The 23,638-nt window shown below is 38.0% G+C and overlaps 1 protein-coding gene across 6 annotated transcripts in view; it reads right to left on the minus strand.

Annotated features, from left to right (window-relative positions):
• PCNX1 (pecanex 1) overlaps positions 1-23,638 on the minus strand; it is a 197,405-nt gene that overhangs the window by 172,377 nt on the left and 1,390 nt on the right. The window lies entirely within an intron of this gene.

The following is a 23,638-nucleotide window of genomic DNA, read 5'->3' on the forward strand; positions in this document are numbered from 1 at the left end:
TATAACTTTTAAAAAATAAGTTTATTTTTGAAAAAGCAATAGTTTTCTTACAAACAAGCAACAGCCAGAAACACAATGAAAGAAGTGGCTCAACTTATAACCATGCTACAAATTAAAATTTAAGAATAAGAATCCTAAGGTACCCCATACACAAAAGTAAACTCAAAATGGATCAAAGACTTGAATGTAAGTCATGAAACCATAAAACTCTTAGAAGACAACACAGGCAAAAATCTCCTGAATATAAGCATGAGCAACTTCTTCCTGAACGCATCTCCTCAAGCAAGGGAAACAAAACAAAAAATGAACTCATGGGACTACATCAGACTAAAAAGTTTCTGTATGGCAAAGAACACCATTGACAAAACAAAAAGGCATCCTACAGTATGGGAGAATATATTTGTAAATGAAATATCTGACAAGGGGTTAACATCCAAAACATATGAAGAACTTACACACCTCAACACCCAAAAAGCAAATAACCCAACTAACAAAAGGGCAGAGGATATGAAGAGACAGTTCTCCAAAGAAGAAATTCAGATGGCCAACAGACACATGAAAAGATGCTCCACATCACTAATCATCAGGGAAATGCAAATTAAAACCACAATGAAATATCACCTCACACCAGTAAGGATGGCCAGCATCGAAAAGACTAAGAACAACAAATGCTGGCAAGGATGCGGAGAAAGGGGAACCCTCCTACACTGCTGGTGGGAATATAAGCTGGTCCAACCATGGTGGAAAGCAATATGGAGGTTCCTCAAAAAACTAAAAATAGAAATACCTTTTGACCCGGGAATCCCAATCCTTGGAATTTACCCAAAGAATACAACTTCTCAGATTCAAAAAGACATATGCACCCCTATGTTTATCGCAGCCCTATTTCCAATAGCCAAGATATGGAAGCAACCTAAGTGTCCATCAGTAGATGAATGGATAAAGAAGGGGTGGTACATATACACAATGGAATACTATTCAGCCATAAGAAAGAAACAAATCCTACCATTTGCAACAACATGGATGGAGGTAGAGGACATTATGCTCGGTGAAATAAGCCAGGTAGAGAAAGACAAGTGCCAAATGGTTTCCCTCATTTGTGGAGTATACCAATGAAACAAAACTGAAGGAACAAAATAGCAGCAGACTCAGAGACTCCAAGAAGGAACTAGTGGTTACCAAAGGGGATGAGTGTGGGAGGGCAGGTGGGGAGGGAGGGAGAAGGGGATTAGGAGATACTATGTTTAATACACATGGTGTGGGGAATCACGGGGAAAACAGTGTAGCACAGAGAAGGCAAATAGTGAATCTGTGGCATCTTACTATACTGATGGACAGTGACTGCATTGGGGTATGGGTGGGGACTTGGTAATATGGGTAAATGTAGTAACTATATGGTTTTTTTCATGTGAAACATTCATAAGAGTATAAATCAATAATACCTTAATGATAAAAAATTTTTAATTAAAAAAAAAATCCTAAGGTAAAGGGTACAAGGTTAACATAAAGAAAGCTTTTTAGAAAAACTTATAGATATAAAAGAAATGAAGAGATCACCCTAACTCAATATTATATAGATGTCAAATTTCCCTGCCTAAACTAATCCACAAATTCGATGGCTTTCAATCAAAAATTCAATAGCATCCCTGGGAAACTTAACAAAAGAGATGAACAAACATTCAAGGAAAAACAAGAATAATAAAGAAAAACAAGACTACTACTATGAAAGAAAAATATACAAATATATAAAACTAGCTACTAAAAAATATGGTATTCATGTGAGAGTAAATATATTGATAGAACAGAAAAACCAGTACCCCAGTGGGAACTTAGATTATGAAAAAGGTGGCATTTAAATGACTGAGAAAAAATTAGAATTTAATAAATTAGGTTGACTGGGACAACTACCTGTCAAAAAATAATTTTTTAACTGGACACACACTGTTTATAGCAAACTAAATTCCAAATGGGCTGAACTATAAAACTCTTAGATGTTCACAATTATAGTACAAAGAACTAATCTCCTTAATCTATAAAAGCTCTTACATACCAATAAGAAACCTAGAAAATGGATAAAGCACATGAACTGTTCACAGGAAAAGAAAAAAAATAACACTTAAGCTTAGGAAAAGCTGGATCAATCCCACTTAAGGTAGGAGAAATGCAAATTAAAATCACTCTAAAATATTATTTCTTACCTATGCAAATAGCAAAACTATATGAGGCTGTGGCACACATGAACACAGGCACCCTCACACATTGCTTGCAAGCATGCAACAATTGCAATACAACCCCTCTGATGGGCAATTTGGCACCATCTTTCAAAATTACAAAAGTATGTACTCTTTGAACAAGTAATTTCATTTCTAGGAATTCATCTTAACACTATACCTGGAAGCAGGTTAGATAACGTTTGTATGAATTATTTATTGCAGCATGGTTTGTATTAGCCAAGAACCACAACTAATTATATATCAGCAGGGAACAGGTTAAATAATACATCCACACAATGGAATACTACGCAACTATTTTTTTAAAAAACTGAACCCAACAAACAAAAGTCCAGATGCAGACAGCTTCACTGGTGAATTCTACCAAACATCTAAAGAAGAATTAATACCAATCTTTCTCAAGCTCTTCTAAAAAAATACAAGAGGAAAAAACACTTCCAAATTCAGTTTACAAGGCCATCTTACTGCCCTGATAACAAAACCAGACAAGGACACCACAAGAAGAGAAAATTACAGGCCAATATCTTGAGAATATTAGACATAGATGCAAAAATCCTCAGCAAAATATTAGCAAACTGAACTCAGTGATACATTAAAAGGATCATATACCATGATCAAGTGGGATTGATTCCAGGGATACCAGAATAGTTCAACATCCACAAATCAATGTAATATACCACATTAACAAAATGAAGAATAAAAATCTTATAACCACCTCAATAGATGCAGAAAAAGAACCTGAAAAAATTCAACATCCATTTATGATAAAAATCTCAACAAAGTGGGTATACTAGGAACATGCCTCAATATAATAAAGACCATATATGACAAACCCACTGGAGATATACCCAATGGTGAAAAACTGAAAGCTCTTCCTCTAAGATGAGGAACAAGAGAAGGATACCCACTCTCTCCACTTTTATTCAACATAGTGCTGGAGATCCTAAACACAGCAATCAGACAAGGAAAAGAAATAAAGAAGCATCCAAGTCAGAAAAGAAGCAGAACTGCCACTATTTGTAAATGACATATGATCTATAGAAAAACTCAAAGACTACACCAAAAAACTGTTAGAACAAACACATTTAGTAAAGTTGCAGGACCCACAAAAAAGTTTTAAATCAGCATACAAAAATCTGAATACTAAGAACTAGCAGAAAGAGAAACTAAGAAAACAATCCCATTTACAATTGTATCAAGAATAAAATACCAAGGAATAAATTTAACCAAGGAGATGAAAGACTTATACACTGAGAACTATGAGACATTAATGAAAAAAACTGAAGAAGATACAAATAAATGGGTAGATATTCCACACTCATGGATTGGAAGAATTAATATTATTAAAATGTACATACTACCCAAAGGAATATAAGACTCAATGCAATCTCTATCAAAATTCCAATGGCATTTTTCAAATAAATAGAATAATCCTAAGTAAAATTTTTATGGAAACATGTAAGACTCCAAATAACCAAAGTAATTTTGAGAAAAAAGAACAAAAGTGCAGGCACCACACTCCCTGACTTCAAACTGTATTATAAAGCTATAGTAATCACAAAAGTATGCTAATGGCATAGAATTAGACACATAGATCAATGGAGCAGAATAGAGAGCACAGAAATAAACCTACACATATATGGTCAATTAATTCAATTTACAATAAAGGATCCAAGAATATACAATGGTGAAAAGTAGAACACAATCTTACACCATTCACAAAAAATGAACTCAAAGTAAATTAAAGACTTGAATGTAAGATATGAAACTATAAAACTAGAAGAAAAAATAGGAGTTAAGCTCCTTCACATCAGTCTTGGCCATGATTTTTTGGATTTAACACAAAGAGCAAAAATAAACAAGTGGGACTGCATCAAAGTAAAAATCTTTTGCACATCAAAGGAAACCATCAACAAAACGAAAAGGCAACCTACCAAATGGTAGAAAATGTTTGCAAATAATGTATCTGGGAAGGGTTAATATCCACAATACATAATAAGAACTCATACAACAGCAAAAACAAAAATCCTATTTAAAAATTAACAGACATTTTTCCAAAGCAGACATACAGAACAGATGGCCAACAGGTATGTGAAAAGATGCTGAACATCACTAATCATCAAGAAAATACAGATAAAAACCACAAAATCACCTCACCCTTGTTAGAATGGTCACTATCAAAAAGACACAAAATGACAAGTGTCAACAAGGATGTGGAAAAAATGGAACCCTGTACAATGTTAATGGGAATGTACAGTGCAGCCACTATGGAAAACGGTATGGAGGTTCCTCAAAAACTTAAAAATAGAACTATCATAATACAATCCAGCAATTCCACTTCTTAGTAGGAAACAAAATCATTAACACAGAAATATATACACAACCTCATGTTACTGCAGCATTGTGTACAACAGCCAACACATGGAAGCTACCTAAGTGTCCATCATAGATGCACAAATGGATAAAGAAAACGTATAAACACACACACATACACACACACAGGAATATTACCCATCCATTAAAAAGAATGAAACCTTGCTATTCATCCCAACATGGATAGACCTTGAGAGCATTATACTAAGTGAAAAGGTCAGAGAAGTCAGAAATAGACAAATGCCATATGATCTCCCTTAGATGTAAAATCTAAAAACAAAACCAACCACTGAGCTCACTGAACAGTCTGAGACTGCCAAAGGTAAGGTGTTAGGGAATCAGTGAAATGGGTGAAGGTAATCAAAAGTTACAAACTTCGAGTCCAAAATTAAGTCATGAGGATTTAACGTACAGCGTGGTGACTAGACAAAAATACCACACTGCATTTTAAAGCTGCTAAGAGAGTAAGTCTTAAAAGTTTTTAAAACAAAGGATTAAAGATGGCAGCATAAGAGGTGAGACAGAAAACTCCTCCCAAAACCACATATAATATGAAAATATAGTTACTACAACTAATCCTAAAAGAACAAAAGGAAAGAAGGCTGCACCAGACTGCATACACCTGGAGAACAGAGCTCACAAACAGGGTAAACTAACAAAGCCTTGATCTGGTGGGACACAAGCCCTTCCCCCACCCCAGCTTATGGGCAGGAGGAAGAGAAACAGAGCCAAGAGGGGATGGAAGCCTAGGACTGCTGAACACCTGCCATGGAGATCTGCTTTGGGAGTAAAAACCTGCATTGTATGGTGCTCTGGAGATTAGTGGGGTTGGAAAGCTAAGACAGATAGAATACTTGGAGAAACTGAGATTCCAGCCAATTGTGGAAGACAGGGATCCACACCCAGCCGCTCTGGGACAAAGGAAAGGCGGGTGGTCTGAAAGGCTTCCTAGCAGCGAGAGGGCTGCTGAAGCGGTGGGGATTGCATGAACTTGCTGCTCAGCAGAAGGGATAGGTGGACAAGGTTGTCTGGGAGCGCTCTGCCCAGCAGGTTGGGAACTTTCAGGAGCTTCAGGTGCTCCATCCCCCTGGCTGGCTACTCAGCTCCGAGGGCCCCCATATGCAGCCTTCTGCACCTTCCTCCTGGCCTGCCAGCACCACCTCACAAACCGGCAGTCCCAGCCCTGGCATCAGGCCAGCCAGAGGGAGGCCCCGCCTATGGCAGCTACAAACGCAAAGCACAGAAGCTTACACCTTTGTGCAAGGCCCACTGGTTCTGACAGTGGAGACAAGCACAAGAGCCAGGAAACAGGAAAAACCTCTTTCCTCCCCCCAGGCACAGCACCACTCCCCTGTGACCCCTGACATCATTCCAGGTGCTGAGTAGCTCCAGAGACTAGAGCCTCTGGGCACTAGAGGGCACCACATACAAATATGAAACACCAAAGGAACCTGGTTCAAACAAAAATCTCACAAACACCAGAAAAAGGCCCAAATAAAACTGAACTCAACAATCTTCCTGAAAGAGAGTTCAAAATAAAAATCATAAACATACTCATGAAGGTACAGAAAAATATTTAAGAACTCAGGGATGAATTTAGGACCAAGAATCAATCAAGAAATTCCATATCTGAAATGCAACATAAAATGGAGGGATTTAAAAGCAGATTAGATATAGCAGAAAAGATGGTAAATGGAATAAAATTAGAGAAGAGGAATACAAAGAAGCTGAGGCACAGAGAGAAAAAAGGATCTCTAGAAATGAAAGAATATTGAAAGAACTACGTGACCAATCCAAATAGAACAATATTCATATTATAGGGGTTCTAGAAGAAGACGACAGAGAAAAAGGGATAGAAAGTCTCTTTGAGGAGGTAATTGCTAAAAACTTTCCCAATCTGGGGAAGGAAACAGTCTCTCAGGCCATGGAGGTGCACAGATCTCCCAACACAAGGGACTCAAGGAAGACAACACCAAGACATATAATAATTAATATGGCAAAGATCAAGGATAAGAACAGACTATTAAAAGCAGGTGGAGAGGAGAAGAGCCAAGATGGTGGCATGAGTAGAGCACTGGAAATCTCCTCGCAAAACCACATATATTTTTGAAAATACAACAGATACAACTCTTCCTAAAAGAGAGACCAGAAGACACAGGACAACAGCCAGACCACATCCACACCTGCGAGAACCCAGCGCCTCATGAAGGGGGTAAGATACAAGCCGCGGCCCGGAGGGACCCAAGCGCCCCTCATCCCAGCACCTGGTGGGAGGAGAGGAGTTGGAGCAGGAAGGGAGAGGGAGCCCAGCACAGCTAAATAGCCAGCCCTAGCCATGAGCACCGGAGCACAGACACAGTGCATGCGTGGGGTGCTGGAAACTAGGGAAACAGGACAGTAAGACCTGTGAGCAGGTCCCTGCAGCCAGCGCACTGGGGACAAAGAAAAGCAAGTGTTTTTTGAAAGTCTTAAAGGGACAGGGACCCCACAGCCAAACAGAAGCGTCCAGGGACACTAAGCCCAGCAGCTGAGAATCCTGGGGAACTCTGGGCACCCTAACCCCGTGGACAGCAGGGCAGCTCGGAGGCCCCACACAGAGATAAACAGCCTACCAGCCGTTTCCCCTCTGACGCGGCTCCGCCATATCAGAGCAGCAACCTGAGGCAGGCCACGCCCACAGCAAACGCGGAGCTAAACTCCATAGTAGCCGGGCAAGAATCAGAAGCTCCGTCTGCGCGCAGCTGCCCAGCACAAGCCACTAGAGGTCACTGTTCTCCCAGGAGAGGAAGGCCACAAACCAACAAGAAGGGACGTTCTCCCAGCCATCACTTGCACCAGCTCCGCAAACTATTCTATCTCCATGAAAAGGCAAAAGAATTTGATACAGACCAAAATCACAACCCCTGAGGAGATAGACCTAACCAGTCTTCCTGAAAAAGAATTTAAAATAAAAAACATAAACATGCTGACGGAGGTGCAGAGAAATATACAAGAGCTAAGGGATGACGTCCGGAGGGAGATTACAGAAGTGAAACAATCTCTGGAAGGATTTATAAGCAGAACGGATAAGATGCAAGAGGCCACTGATGGAATAGAAACCAGAGAACAGGACCGCACAGAAGCTGACGCAGAGAGAGATAAAAGGATCTCCAGGAATGAAACAATATTAAGAGAACTATGTGACCAATCCAAAAGGAACAATATCCGCATTATAGGGGTACCAGAAGAAGAAGAAGAGAGAAAAAGGGATAGAAAGTGTCTTTGAAGAAATAATTGCTGAGAACTTCCCCAAACTGGGGGAGGAAATAGTTGCTCAGACTACGGAAGCACAAAGAACTCCCAACAGAAGGGACCCAAACAGGACACCACCAAGACACATAATAATTAAAATGGCAAAGATCAAGGACAAGGACAGAGTATTAAAGGCAGCCAGAGAGACAAAAAAGGTCACCTACAACGGAAAACCCATCAGGCTATCATCAGACTTCTCAACAGAAACCTTACAGGCCAGAAGAGAATGGCATGATATATTTAATGCAATGAAACAGAAGGGCCTTGAACCAAGGATACTGTATCCAGCACGATTATCATTTAAATATGAAGGAGGGATTAAACAATTCCCAGACAAGCAAAAGTTGAGGGAATTTGCCTCCCACAAACCACCTCTACAGGGTATATTAGAGGGACTGCTCTAGATGGGACCACTCCTAAAAAGAGCACAGAACAAAACAGCCAACATATGAAGAATGGAAGACGAGGAATAAGAAGGGAGAGAAATAATCATCAGACTGTGTTTATAATAGCTCAATAAGCAAGTTAAGTTAGACAGTAAGGTAGTAAAGAAGCTAACCTTGAACCTTTGGTAACCACAAATCTAAAGCCTGCAATGGCAATAAGTACATATCTTTCAATAATCACCCTAAATGTAAATGGCCTGAATGCACCAATCAAAAGACATAGTGTCAATGAATGGATAAAAAAACAAGACCCAACTATATGCTGCCTACAAGAGACTCACTTGAAACCCAAAGACATACACAGACTGAAAGTAAAGGGATGGAAAACGATATTTCATGCAACTAATAGGGAGAAAAAAGCAGGTGTTGCAGTACTTGTATCAGACAAAATAGAGTTCAAAACAAAGAAAGTAACAAGAGACAAAGAAGGACATTACATAATGATAAAGGGGTCAGTCCAACAAGAGGACCTAACTATTATAAATATCTATGTACCCAAGAAAGGATCACCTACATTTGTGAAACAAATACTAACAGAATTGAAAGGGGGAAATAGATGCAATGCATTCATTTTGGGAGACTTTAACACACCACTCACTCCACAGGACAGATCAACCAGACAGAAAACAAGTAAGGACACAGAGGCACTGAACAACACACTAGAACAGATGGACCTAACAGACATCTACAAACTCTACACACAAAAGCAGCAGGATACACATTCTTCTCAAGTGCACATGGAACATTTTCAAGAAGAGATCGTATCACAAGGCTACAAAAAGAGCTTCAGTGAATTCAAAAAGATTGAAATTGTACCAACCAGCTTCTCAGACCACACAGGTAGGAAACTAGAAATAAATTACACAAAGAAAATGAAAAAGCCCACAAACACATGGAGGCTTAATAACATGCTCCTAAATAACCAACAGATCAATGACCAAATAAAAACAGAGATCAAGCAATACATGGAGACAAATGACAACAATAATCCAACACCGCAAAATCTGTGGGACGTAGCAAAGGCGGTGCTAAGGGGGAAGTATACTGCAATACAGGCCTACCTCAAGGAAGAAAAACAATCCCATATGAACAGTCTAAACTCACAATTAATGAAACTAGAGAAAGGAGAACAAATGAGGCCCAAAGTCAGTAGAAGGAGTGACATAATAAAGATTAGAGCAGAAATAAATAAAATCAAAAAGAATAAAATAGAAAGAATAAATGAAAGCAGGAGCTGGTTCTTCAAGAAAATAAACAAAATAGACCCTTAGCGAGGCTTATGAAGAAAATAAGAGTCTACACACATAAACAGAATCAGAAATGAGAACGGAAAAATCACTATGGACCCCACAGAAATACAAAGAATTATTAGAGAATACTATGAAAAACTATATGCTAACAAACTGGATAACCTAGAAGAAATGGACAACTTTCTAGAAAAATACAACCTTCCAAGGCTGACCCAGGAAGAAGCAGAAAATCTGAATAGACCAATTATCAGCAAGGAAATTGAATTGGTAATCAAAAACTACCTAAGAACAAAACCCCTAGATCAGATGGCTTCACTGTTGAATTTTATCAAACATTTAGTGAAGACCTAAGACACATCCTCCTTTAAGTTTTCCAGAGTAGAAGAGGAAGGAACACTCCTCTACAAGGCCACAATCACTCTAATACCAAAACCAAACAAAGACACCACAAAAAAAGAAAATTACAGACTAATATCCCTGACAAACATAGATGCAAAAATACTCAACAAAATATTAGCAAATAAAATTCACAATACATCATAAAGATCATCCATCATGATCAAGTAGGATTCATTCCAGGGATGCAAGGATGGTACAACATTCAAAAATCCATCAGCATCATCCACCACATCAACAAAAAGAAGGACAAAAACCACATAATCATTTCCATAGATGCTGAAAAAGCATGCGACAAAATTCAACATCCATTCATGATAAAAACTCTCAACAAAATGGGTAGAGAGGGCAAGTACCTCAGTATAATAAAGGCCATATATGATAAACCCATAGCCAATATCATATTTAACAGCTAAAAGCTGAAAGCTTTTCCTTTAAGATCGGGAACAAGACAAGGATGCCCACTCTCCCCACTTTTATTCAACGTAGTTCTGAAGGTCCTGGCCACAACAATCAGACAACACAAAGAAATAAAAGGCATCCAGAATGGCAAGGAAGAAGTTAAGCTGCCCCTGTTTGCAGATGACATGATATTGTACATAAAAAACCCTAAAGAATCTACTCCCAAACTACTAGATCTTGTAGAAATACAAAATTAATACACAGAAATCTGTTGCATTCCTATACATTAACGATGACCTAGCAGAAAGGGAAATCAGAAAAACAATTCCACTCACAATTGCATCAAAAAGAATAAAATACCTAGGAATAAACCTACCAAGGAAGTGAAAGACCTATGTCCTGAAAACTACAAGACTCCCATGAGAGAAATTTAAGAAGATACAAATTAATGAAAACATATCCCATCCTCATGGATAGGAAGAATTAATATTGTCAAAATGGCCATCCTGCCTAAAGGAATCTACAGACTCAATGTAATCTCTATCAAAATACCTACAGCATTGTTCAACAAACTAGAGCAAATAGTTCGAAAATTCATATGGAACCACAAAAGACCCTGAATAGCCAGAGCAATCCTAAGAAGGAAGAATAAAGTGGGGATGAGGGGAGGGGAGCGGGATTATGCTCCCCAACTTCAAGCTCTACTACAAAGCCACAGTAATCAAGACAATTTGGTACTTGCACAAGAACAGACCCATAGACCAGTGGGACAGACTAGAGAGCCCAGATATAAACCCAAGTATTTATGGTCAATTAATATATGATAAAGGAGACATGGATATACAATGGGGAAATGACAGCCTCTTCAACAACTGCTGTTGGCAATACTGGACCACTTCATGCAAGAGAATGAGACTGGATTATTGTATAACCCCATACACAAAAGTAAACTCAAAATGGATCAAAGACCTGAATGTAAGTCATGAAACCATAAAACTCTTAGAAGAAAACATAGGCAAAAATCTCTTGAATACAAACATGAGCAACTTTTTCCTGAACACATCTCCTTGGGCAAGAGAAACAAAAGCAAAAATGAACAAATGGGACTACATCAAGCTAAAAAGCTTCTGTACAGCAAAGGACACCATCAGCAAAACAAAAAGGCATCCTACAGTATGGGAGAATATATTTGTAAATGACAGGTCCTAAAAGGGATTAACATCCAAAATATATAAAGAACTCACATGTCTCAAGACCCAAAAAAGCAAATAACCCTATTAAAAAATGGGCAGAGGACATGAACAGACACTTCTCCAAAGAAGAAATTCAGATGGCCAACAGGCACATAAAAAGATGTTGCACGTTGGTAATTATCAGGGAAATGCAAATTAAAAGCACAATGAAACATCACCTCACACCAGTAAGGATGGCCAGCATTGAAAAGACTAGGAAGAACAAATGCTGGCGAGGATGTGGAAAAAGGCAAACCCTCCTACACTGCTGGTGGGAATGTAAATTAGTTCAACCATTGTGGAAAGCAATATGGAGGTTCCTCAAAAAACTCAAAATAGAAATACCATTTGACCTGGGAATTCCACTCCTAGTTATTTACCCAAAGAAAACACCTTCTCAGATTAAAAAAGACATATGCACCCCTATGTTTACTGCAGCACTATTTACAATAGCGAAGATATGGAAGCAACCTAAGTGTCCATCAGTAGATGAATGGATAAAGAAGAAGAGGTACATATACACAAAGGAATACTATTCAGCCATAAGAAAGAAGCAAATCCTACCATTTGCAACAACATGGATGGAGCTAGAGGGTATTATGCCCAGTGAAATAAGAAAGACAAATACCAAATGATATACCTCATTTGTGGAGTATAACAATGAAGAAAAACTGAAGGAACAAAACAGCAGCAGACTCACAGAATCCAAGAAGGGACTAGTGGTTACCAAATGGGAGGGGTGGGGGAGGTCAGTGGAGGGAGGGAGAAGGGGATAGTGAGGTATCATAATTGGTGCACATGGTGTGTGTGGGGTCACGGGGAAGACAGTGTAGCTCAGAGAAGACAAATAGGGACTCTGTGGCATCTTACCACATTGATGGATAGTGATTGCAACGGGGTATGGGGGAGGACTCGATAATAAGGGTGAATGTATTAACCACATTATTTTTCTTGTGAAACCTTCATAAGAGTGTATATCAATAGTACCTTGATAAAAAAAAAAGGTTTTAACAAAAGAAAAAGAAATTGTGTACCTATGTATGGGACAGATGCTTTCATTTTGGACTTTTAATTGGGATTATGTATACTTTTTTTGGACTACACACTTGAGTACCAACTTGAACAGTTTCTACAGCTAGTATTATTTTCATGATGAAACTGTAATGTTTTTTTAACTGTAGGGTGAAGTGTTCAAGGAGTATACTCTATTGGGTAAAAAACACTATAAAGGTATTGCTATTATCAATAACATAAAAATGTCTCCACTATAGCCAGAATCAAAGTTATTCAGTAATTTATTAAATGATGAAAAAAGGAGATGAATTAAACCAGCAATCTAAACAGGAAATGATAAGGTATTTTTAGATACTCACAAGTAACAGACTAAGACTTCCTAGGGTAGTGGCTATTAACATGAGGTGTCCATCAGAATCACTTAATGGGCTTTTCTGTTGGTACTTTTAGGGGGAGTTGCTTTATAAAATATGTACACATGCCCAGGATCTCCCCAGTACTGATTTATTGGAGTGGAGCAAAATAGGACCTCAGGCAAGCTAATTCCCATTTATTAGATGGTGAGTTTCTTTTTTTAAGAAGATAGTGACAGCTCTGTCCTATATAGAAACCTGTGTCCTGTGCAACAGGTCAGCAATTCTCAAGTGGATCATCATGACAAACACAAGTATGGAATATAAAAAGAATAAATAATCTTCCAAAGCTGAATAACTTATTTAAAAAAAAAAAGGCAGGATTACCTGTACCTTAGCCTTTCTCTAGCCTATGTTGTGATAAGCACTTTGCCACAGGAGAAAGAGATGAGCAATGACTCTCACTCAGAATAAGCAGAGTTGGAGCAGGCATTTTGAAACTACCCCAGAGAATTCTAATTCTCTTCACCCCTAGTAAGTAAAAAAAAAAAAACCACAAAATTACAATTAGCTAAAAGCCACATGTCAATGCCCAGACAAGTGTGAAGAGCTCTGTGGTGCACTTTGTGATTTTAAAAGTTACTGACTTCCCTGACTTTACCTACATATGTCTTTAATAAGGAAGAGAGCCCGAACAGACACACAATGAAAGCTTGAGTGTAGCAAGGACACTGCATGATGATGTGAACAAATACGATGTCATAAAATTTGTAAGATTACATAAGATTACCAAACCAAGATAAAGCAACAGTGAAAAGGAAATTTGCAACAGAACACTAATCATGTTAAGTTATTATATTAAATTTGTAAATTCTTAGAAATTTGGACGCTAAAGGTTTAAGTTTACAGGAACTACAAAGAACAGAGGGGGGAAAAGAGCATCACGGTTAGACAAATTCGTAACATAGAACAAATTCTATAAGATTAATTAGCTTAGACTTTTAAGAAGTCAATTGGATGGGAAAATTAGCTGTAAGTGGGAAATCTGAATCTGAATTAGATGTTAAGTACTAGAGAATTATTGTTAATTATCTTCAAGGTGATAAGGGTCTCATGATTATGCAAGAGATAGAGACTGAAGCATTTAGGGGTGAAATGTCATAATGTATCAGATATTTGTGTGTGAGTATGTGTATACAGATATATAACATGCACCAGTATGTAGTTGAAGCAAATGTGCTTTTTTTCATAAGGTCTGTAATTGTAGAATCTAGGTAGAGATATGGGTGATCATGTAGTATTCTTTCAACTTTCCTGTTCATCTGAAAATCTTCAATTAGGAAATTGGAAAAATATGATTACTTCAAGCTTATTCTTCAGTAGCATAATATACTGTACACTTTAATATTGCTGTGGCATATGGAACCAAAAAAAGTAAGTCTTTTTATAATACAGTGTAATTTTTCAGATTAGTCATATTCTCACTTTTAAAAACTCTTTAAACTGAGGATTTCATTTGTAATATACAAAAAAAAAACCCCACAAAAACCTCTTTACTCCCTTGCAGAGTCACTTGGGTTCTGCCTTTAGTGTCTGTGACGCTTGTAGAAATCATCTGTGATGCTTCACTTGTAATGTATATTGTGGCATAAATAAAATACTGTAAATGATAATTGGTTTATTGGGTTTTTCTTCCCTGTTTTTGCACCTTTTAACCATTCTAGATACGAGGAATAGGAATATTATGGGCATAAATAATATTCTGAGAAGTTAAACAATAATTCAGAGAGAAAGCCTCATCCTGTTGGGTGTATTACAATAAAATACCTGCTAGCAGAGTAAACGACTACACCCGAGTACATACATTCTTTTACTAAACAATCTTTTCCCCCAAATAAAGATGCATTTGCCTAGTGGGCAAGTTATGGGAAACACTGTTCCAGCACCAATAACAAACCTCATAAAGGTCCCCCACCATAAGGCCTGCAACAGTGCCCAGCATGCAGTAAATGTTTTGAATGTTTGAATTATCTTCCGCATAGAGACTTCTAGGAAATAATTGCATCTCCTTTCGATTCCTGAACACTTTATGACATACAAGGGATGAGTCATATTCTACCTTGTAATATGGTTGCATGTTTGTCTCATTGCTTCTAATTTATAAATTAGGAAAAACATCATTATACAGGAAGCTAAAACACTGGTGTCCATTTTGTGTGAATGAGATCTAAAGTCTTCTTCATCTTTAGAATTACTTCATTTTATACAATTCCTCACATGCAAAATAGCTCAATTTTAATAGCCTAGCATAGGTTAATGGTCAATGCATGATTCAAAATACTCTTCTCTTTTGTCCAGCTAAACTGTATCTATCACAGACATAAACTCTTTTACTGACTTTTCTTATAAGACACAATTTGATGAATCATTATAAACTGCAAAATTCCTTGAAGAATAGAATCTCAGCATGGTAAGGGGAAATAATAAGAAAGGCATATTAAAGATGATGACACTAAATGAAATACAGTATCCTGGATTGGATACTGAAACAAAAATGGAACATTAGTGGAAAAACTAGTGAAATCCAAAAGTTTATAGTTCTTTGGTAGTACTGGACCAATATTAATATCCTCATTTTGATAAATGCACCGTGGTTATGTAAGATTTTAATATTAGAGGAAACTGGGCAAAAGTGTATACAAGAACTCTCTGTACCACTTTTGCAGCTTTCCTGTAAGTCATAAATTATTTCAAAATATAAAATTTTAAAGATGATAACTACAGTGGTTGGGCCTGCTTAGTTTATGTCTGGACAACACTCAGGGAGTGAGGAGGGGTAGGAAAAGGAAAACAGCCAGATACATGATTCAGGCTTCTCAAATTTGTGACTAATCTTCCTGCCTATTCTCAGGGCAGTTAGCACTCAGGGTTCTATTTGGTCTGCACAAAGCTCTACAGAATAGGACTTTTTTTTTCCCTTAAAACCTCAAAAGGAAGTGGCTTTCTTTTCCTTATGTTTTCTTTTCTTTCTTATCACAACACAAAGCAACACAGACTAGCACCAACATGCAAGTTATGAAAGACGCAACCTTTTAGATTCTATGGATAAAGGAAAAAAGGAAAAAGTCTGAACTGCTACAATTCTACCAAAAAAAGGGCATTTAATCAATTTTTGGAGGGACAGGAAGGGGGACCAGAGGAATCAGAATCAGTAGCTACTTATTTCAACTGTGACTGGATAAAATTCATCTATAGGCCAAAGAAGTCAACAGTAGTGAAATATACCGAATATCTGTTGTCATTTGTCCTTTTCCACACCATCAGCCTATGCTACTCTAGTGTTACTATTCCCAGATATCTCAGGTGTCCTAACCCACCTACAAAATAATTCTCCATACTCCCCAACTCTGCACAGAAACACAGGAAAACCGTTTAGCTTAGATTAAATAACAGAAAGAAGAGATCACTCTCCTCTCGAAGAAACACTTATCAGTTGCCTGATGTGAATATTATCTGAATACATAATACAGGAAAAAATCAGATAAAAGTTGTAATGTGATATATGTTAGTACAATAAACATGCTTAATTTGGACTAAGGAACATTTGAATTTAAAAAGCACTTTAAGGGAAATTCTGCCTATTATCAAAAACAGAATACTACTGAAATGTCTTTCTTCAACATTCCACTGAATAAGACATTTAAAACAATAACACCCTGTTTTAGAAAGCATTGAATGGAGGTAGTAGAACAAGCACTCTCAATGCTTTGATGATTATTTTAATTAGTACTACCTTTCAGGAGGGCATTCCTTTTCAATGAATTATTCTTTCTCCCCAGACTCTACTCTGTGGCTTGGATTATCCTCTCCAAAGCTGGTAACATCCAAATAAATTTGACCCCATATTTCTCCCCTGAACATTCCTCCTCAATACTCTGAACTCATGCTCTCCCACCTCAAAGGTACCCTCAAAATTGCCCAGCAATCCTACCACCCCTTGCTAGTCAGTTCGTTTTCCTACTCTTCAAAAATTAGAATAGCATTTCACCTTCTGAAAGCCTCCTCAAACCCTGCATACCCACCCTCCTCACCGCCCCCCTCACTCTGAACAGAAAACCCTCACTCTTTTACTTCAAGGAGAGGGCATCAATCATGAAAGATCTAGCTCAACTTTCTCCACCAACTGTTCATCCCTTCTTCCGTCAGCATCCACATGGCAACATTCACAATTTATAGTCAAGGGAAAATAGGAGGATTCAAAACAGCATGGATTTTATGAGCCCACTCTTCTAAGGAAGAAGCATACTACATATTTATAAGCTCCAAATACACTTTGGTTATTAAGATGTTAAACAGACTCAGTAAATGGGGTTACAGGTGGTTTTTATTTTCTTTTTACTTATCTATATTTTCTGATTTAGAAAAAAATATGTATACATACACACACATGTATGTAATTATATGTGTGTGTATATATATGTATTATATACATACACATATGTATATAATACATATATCATTGAACAAAAGGGTTCTACTGCAATGCCAACACAGAAATCCAAATACTGAGGAAATAAAAGTGCAGGAAGAGAAAATGTTTTTGACATTCAGTACTTTCCAAATTTGAGTCCTGATAAAACCTCGTGTTGGGGTAACACTTTTTACATAAAGTCAAAAACTGGAACAAGATCCTCATATACAGAATAAAGATGAACAAACTATATACGCTACTTATACACACAACATGGATGAAGCTCAAAAACATTACACTGAGTGAAAAAAACACACACACACAATATGCTACATGACTCCACTGAAATGAAGTTCTGGAACAAAATAAACTAATGTATGATGGGAAAAAAAATAGAACAAGGGTGAGAGGATCGACGGGGATGGAAAGTGGGAACTTTCTGCAGTGACATTAACGTTCTACAACATGATGGGTTTGCACTACACAGGTGTATGCACTTGTCAAAATTCAAAACTCATTCAATGGTTCACTTAAGATTTGTATATTTTAGAATTCTAGCATATGGTCTGCATGCTGAAATGTTTAGGGGTGACCTGTTCTGATGACTGCAACTTAACTTTACATGCATCCCCCTTAAAAAAAGGGTCTTGATAGAGACTGAGATGGAGACATTAGTAAGAAAATTGGAGAATCCAGGGGGTAGGTACAATTCTTTCAACTTTTCTATATATCTGAAAATTCTAATCTAAAAATGTTGGAAAAAACTTAACTTTCACTACAGTCAGTTAGAGGAAGCAAAGTCCTTGTTAAATCCAAGTATTCAAAGACTATAAGAATAGAAACTTTCCTCGTTTTTCAATTACCAAATGATTTCACAACTTGGAGTAATTTCCAAACAGCAAAAATCACTCCATCTTTAACAAAGACAGTAAGACATTTTAGCTATCAATTTTTGTAAATTCACAAGCTTTTCTATGCACAGATAAATGTGGCTGCTTTCTTTGAAACTTCATTTGTAATCCATCTTTGGACAATGTATCCTTAATTTATTATAGGTAACATACCAGACACAGGAGCTGTATCTGTGCCATAGCCAATTATGGAAATAATTACATTCACCTTGATGCTAAATATTGAAAATACTGGCAAGAAAAGGCACAGGATATAGGTCAAAACAGACCACCCACTCTTCATTAAACTTTTCCTAATGGACACAGAAAATACTACTAAATAATCATGCTTAATTGTAAATTTATAGTACAACAACTTTCTTAAAACTTTTTAAGGAAATATAAATTATAAAATATGAAGTTTTCAGTTTTAGTCATCATAACAAAATTTTGTTTACACTATCTTTAAATATTTTTAAATCTTTGGGAAAGAAAATTAAGGGCTTCAGAGAAATCCTCACTAATAAAGGATTTACTCTTCTGTAGATGATAAAGATCAGCCACAGAAAATAACAGTAAGATAACCAGGGAGAAAAGGTTGAAATCTTCATAAATTTTATATGAATGATTTAGTTTCTCAGTATAATCTATCTGCAAATTACATGGTATATATTATTGCCAATATCATGTGTACATATGCGTATGTATATAAACTGCACAAAGTTATACATACAAAAAAACTGTATATGCTGCACTTTGAGTGACTTAAGGGTTTTTCAAGTCTTTCTGTATTTTATTTTTCAATAATTTTATATTTGATTTTTGTCATGTAAACAGCACTGAACCTAACCCCCACGTCAGATGTGACTCCACCATATAATAGAGCCTACCACAATACTTCCCCAATGCCCAACTATTCTCTATCACTTAAGCTGGTAAGTCTAAAGGTGCACAAAAAAATTTTATTCAACAAACACTTATTCAGAACCTAATATAAGCCAAGCACCAGAGTAGACTCTGGATATACAATGCTGAATAAGTGAGACATGATCCCTGCCCTCATGAAACTTACAAGTTACTAGGAAGAGAGGGGATGTGTGGGGGTGTAACTTTAGAGACAGTAAACAAGTAAACAAAGATATAAACACATGTTTGTGATAAGAACTATGGAAGACAGTTACTGGACAAGATGGAAAAAAGAGAGACAATCTGTGTATGATTACTGGGTCAGGCCTCTCTGAAGAAATGATACTGAAGCCCAGCACAGCCAGCCGTGCTAAGAGCAGGAGGGTGGAGTATCCCTTCAGAGGACAGAACATGCAAAGCCCTGCAGGAGGCACAAGCTCAATGGGTTGAAGTAACAGAGAGGAGGTCAGCGTGTCTACAGCACAATGGGAAAACTGCACAAACTGCAGACAAAAATGGAATTGGCTTCAGTGAGGCCTTGGTAAGGATGCTGGATTTTATTCTAAGTGCAAAAGAAAATCATTGAAGGAGAATGACACAAATAGATTGATGTCTTTTACCTTGTGGAGAAAGAGCTTTTAAAGGGCAATAACAGAGGCTAAGGTAACAGAACAGAGAAAAGACTGTGAACTAGGAAGTGGGAAGGAAGGTCTGAGACAGTCTGACAGCAGAACTGATAAGATTTGCTCATCAAATGAGGGGGAGGAGCCAGTATGAGCAACTAGATACATGGCCGTGCTATTAACTAACATGACAAAAACAGACTAAGAAAACAACTTTTGTGATGAGGAGAGGGGACGTTTAGTGGGGAATCAATAACATTTTTAGACATGATGCCTGTGAGACAGCCAAAAGGATATGAGTAGGCAGCTGGATTTCAGTCATGGGCTGGGGATTAGCGGCATATTGACCAAGTTCTTTAAACTGACCTGGATGTTTATGAAATACAAATTAATGGGTTACACTCCAGATCTTCTGCATCAGAATGACCATGCACGTGTGCCCATTTTTAGCATACTCAAGTGATTCTGATGTCAACCAAGTCTAAGAACCACTTACATAAAAAGATTTTATTGTTATAGTTCATCGCCAGGGACATAACTCCTTATTGAAGAAAACAATATGTTGTCAAGTATGTTAAGATAATAGTCTGACTCAGTAAAACTAGTGCTATCTAATCCCCTTCAATCATACCTTATAGAGGAAACACTGTTCTAGTCATTCTTTCAAATGACATTTATTTAAGGCCACACCGAAGGTGAATAATTTACTTCATCAATGCCCTCTTACAAAATACATGTGTAATATCTCACAAAGGAGTAAGTTTGTGTATCTCCACCATTCTGAAAGGTGGAGAGTCTTGCCCAAAGGACATGGAATCAGTAACAGAGCCAAGACTCACAAATCAAGATAACACAATTCCAGTCTGCTTTCCATCACAAGAAAATGTCACAAAGCTCACACCCACGAAGCTCACCATCTGTGACATGTCATGTACAAAAATATTTATGACAAGATAAAATGGGATGAGTGCCTTAAGAGAAACAGCAAGGACAATGAAAAAAGGAAAAACCACTTCTTGATTTTCACTACTTAATGAACTCCACCTTTCAAAGTATCCACAAGAGCTACCAATAGCAAGTGTTTTAATCCTATAAAAACAGTCCTAAAACTCTTCCTAACTCAAGGTACTACCCCTTCACTGACTCTTCGAGTTTTTTTTTTTTAAAAAGGGCTGCCTGTACAATGGCTTTAAAAGTTCTGTGTAAACCCCAGCTCTTTACCTCCCTAAGGTCACAAACAAGTCACTAATGGCTAAACCTCAGGTGTCCTCATCAGTAAAATGAGAACACAGGGTTTAGGATAAAGAATCTATACAATACTAATAAACAGTCATCACCGTTGAGAATTATTCTTAGAAGAACACACAAATATTTTAACATGGAATACTGAATTTTGCTTCAAGTGTATATACTTCAACCGGTCAACCTCAATACTGTAGTACCAGCCTGTTTCCTAAAATGTTCACAAATCTCGTTGCTGACTGCGCCTAGACTAGGATCAATCCCCTGACTATAAGCTCTGGGACACTGTACTTAACCTCTTCACAATTCCAATGCTTGTAATTGTTCATTACCCCTGAGCTAAACTTCAAGCTCCTTGAAGGCAGAAGCTACCTTATTCATTTCTAATTTAGTATCTGAGTACTTACTATGTGTGTGGCACTGATGAAGGTCCTGACAGTACAAAAGTGAACAAAATAGTTTCTGCCCTCTAGAGTTTATATTCTATTGAGATAAGAGACACTAAATAAATATCAGTACTAACTAAGTGCCACTAAATGAAGGAAGGTAGAAGGACCAGGAGCTTGAAAATTTCTATTTTACAAGGTTATCAGGAAAAGCCTCACATGTAGTAAATGAAACCTGAAATAAACAGAGCAAGTCACACAGATATGTGAAGGGGAGGAGTCGGCCAGACAGGTGGGAGAGCAAGTGCAAAGGCCTTGAGGCAGGAAGTTACTGTGTATGAAAAACTGTAAAAAGGCCAATTGGGTAAGAGACCCATGGGAGTGCAGGCTCTGAAAGCAGAACTCCACTATCTGGCCTATGTTTTAAAGAGTTGCTCAGACTTCAGTATGGAGAATAGAGAATAAAGAAAGCAAGTGGTGACCTTCATTAGAACACTGCAATCCTCCAGGACAGACGTATGGTGGTTTGAACCAAGGGAGTGATGACTGATGATTAGCCGGATTTGGGCTAGGTTTTGAAGATGGAACCCACAAGATTTGTTGATGGGTATGAGGAGAGAGGAAAAAGAAGCATCAAGGGGAACTTTAAAAAGGTTTAGGAGAGTAGAGTTATCATTAACTGAGACAATAAAGTCAGAGAAGAAATTTTATTTTCCAAGAACCCACCAATTGTCCAGTACATAGTAGACACTCAAATATTTGCGAATTAAATTTAACCGTATAAACTCCCAAAATTAAACAGTGAACTCAATGTATTGCTTCCCACTTGCTCTAAATTTCCTTTAGTAATTATGCTTGTTCATTACACAGAGACTTGGCTACTAACACAGCTCACTTGCTAACATGAAAATCTTACCCTGGGAAACAGCAACTAGTCCTTACATCTCAAGAACCAGTTTCAGTTTTAAATTTACAATTCTCCTGGCTTTAAGAGAAATCTGCTATGAAAGCTCTGTGACAGCCTGAAGACTCTTACACCCAAAGTAATTAACCTGTTTGTTAATGATATATTCCTGGAAGGTAGAAAAGTGCCAACAGAACTCCCCTAGCCAGAATTAATTGAAAATCACACTTCATGATACATTTTCAGAATGGGACAAGACTGAACGAGTCCCCTAAAAATATATATATAAGCCATCAGTCATCAGCCCTTTAGAAAAATGGCTTTTCTACCTCAAGCTAAATCCCTTCAAAACAATCTCAATGAAAAATTAAAATCTGCTTGAGAATGTGAAATTTCACCCATCTTCCCCCAAGTAGGCACTTTTCCTGCCAATTAGTGAAAATGAGCTTCAGTTAGGAAAGAACTGGATGTCCTCACCTTTAGAAGTTTAGTCCTACTCCCAGATTTTCCAGTCCTGCACCCTTACTATAACGCCATGAAAGACCACAAAGTTAGCAGACGTATTCAAAGAAATTCTCCGAAATTAAAGTGACCATCCTTTCCTCCCTTCCAGTTACTTTAAAATTTTAACTGAAACTTAAGCATCACCTCTTCTCCATACTATTTTCCCTAATGTCCCACCCTACCCTAATGGGTGTGATTTTTTTTTTAAGACGCTTACAACTTTCAGTGAAAACGTGGGTTTGAAACCCTGGAACACGCGGAGAAGCCGATCGTACAAAACTCAGCAACAGGCAGTACTTTCCTTTTGCCTATCAGTCAAAGGCCTTGAACCAACACAAACAAATCAGCCGAAATGCCGGCCAGATTCCTCGTGTCTACCCCGCCCTCCCCAAAGCTGGCCTGGAAACACAGCAGCCGCTGACCACGGAGCTGGACAGAAGAGGAACCAGTGGTAAGCAAACACAATGATTTTTAGGGACAGGAAGACTAAGAGCCGGGTTTTCAACTACCAACCACCTATTAACGAGTACGAGCCCGGACGCCCCACACATACATTCCAAACACCGCGGCGCGCGCCCTTTCCCCGCTCCAAAGGCTCCGCACGCGAATCAGAGGCGGGGTGCTGAGCGGGCTCTCCCCGGAGAGAAGCGAGAACGGCCTCGGGTGGCGGGAGTGCCCGCGGGGTGCCCGGGCGCCGAGGAGCGGAGCGCAGATGAGCTCGCGT

The sequence above is a fragment of the Manis pentadactyla genome, chromosome 11, assembly GCF_030020395.1.
Source record: "Manis pentadactyla isolate mManPen7 chromosome 11, mManPen7.hap1, whole genome shotgun sequence".
Lineage (NCBI taxonomy): Eukaryota > Metazoa > Chordata > Mammalia > Pholidota > Manidae > Manis > Manis pentadactyla.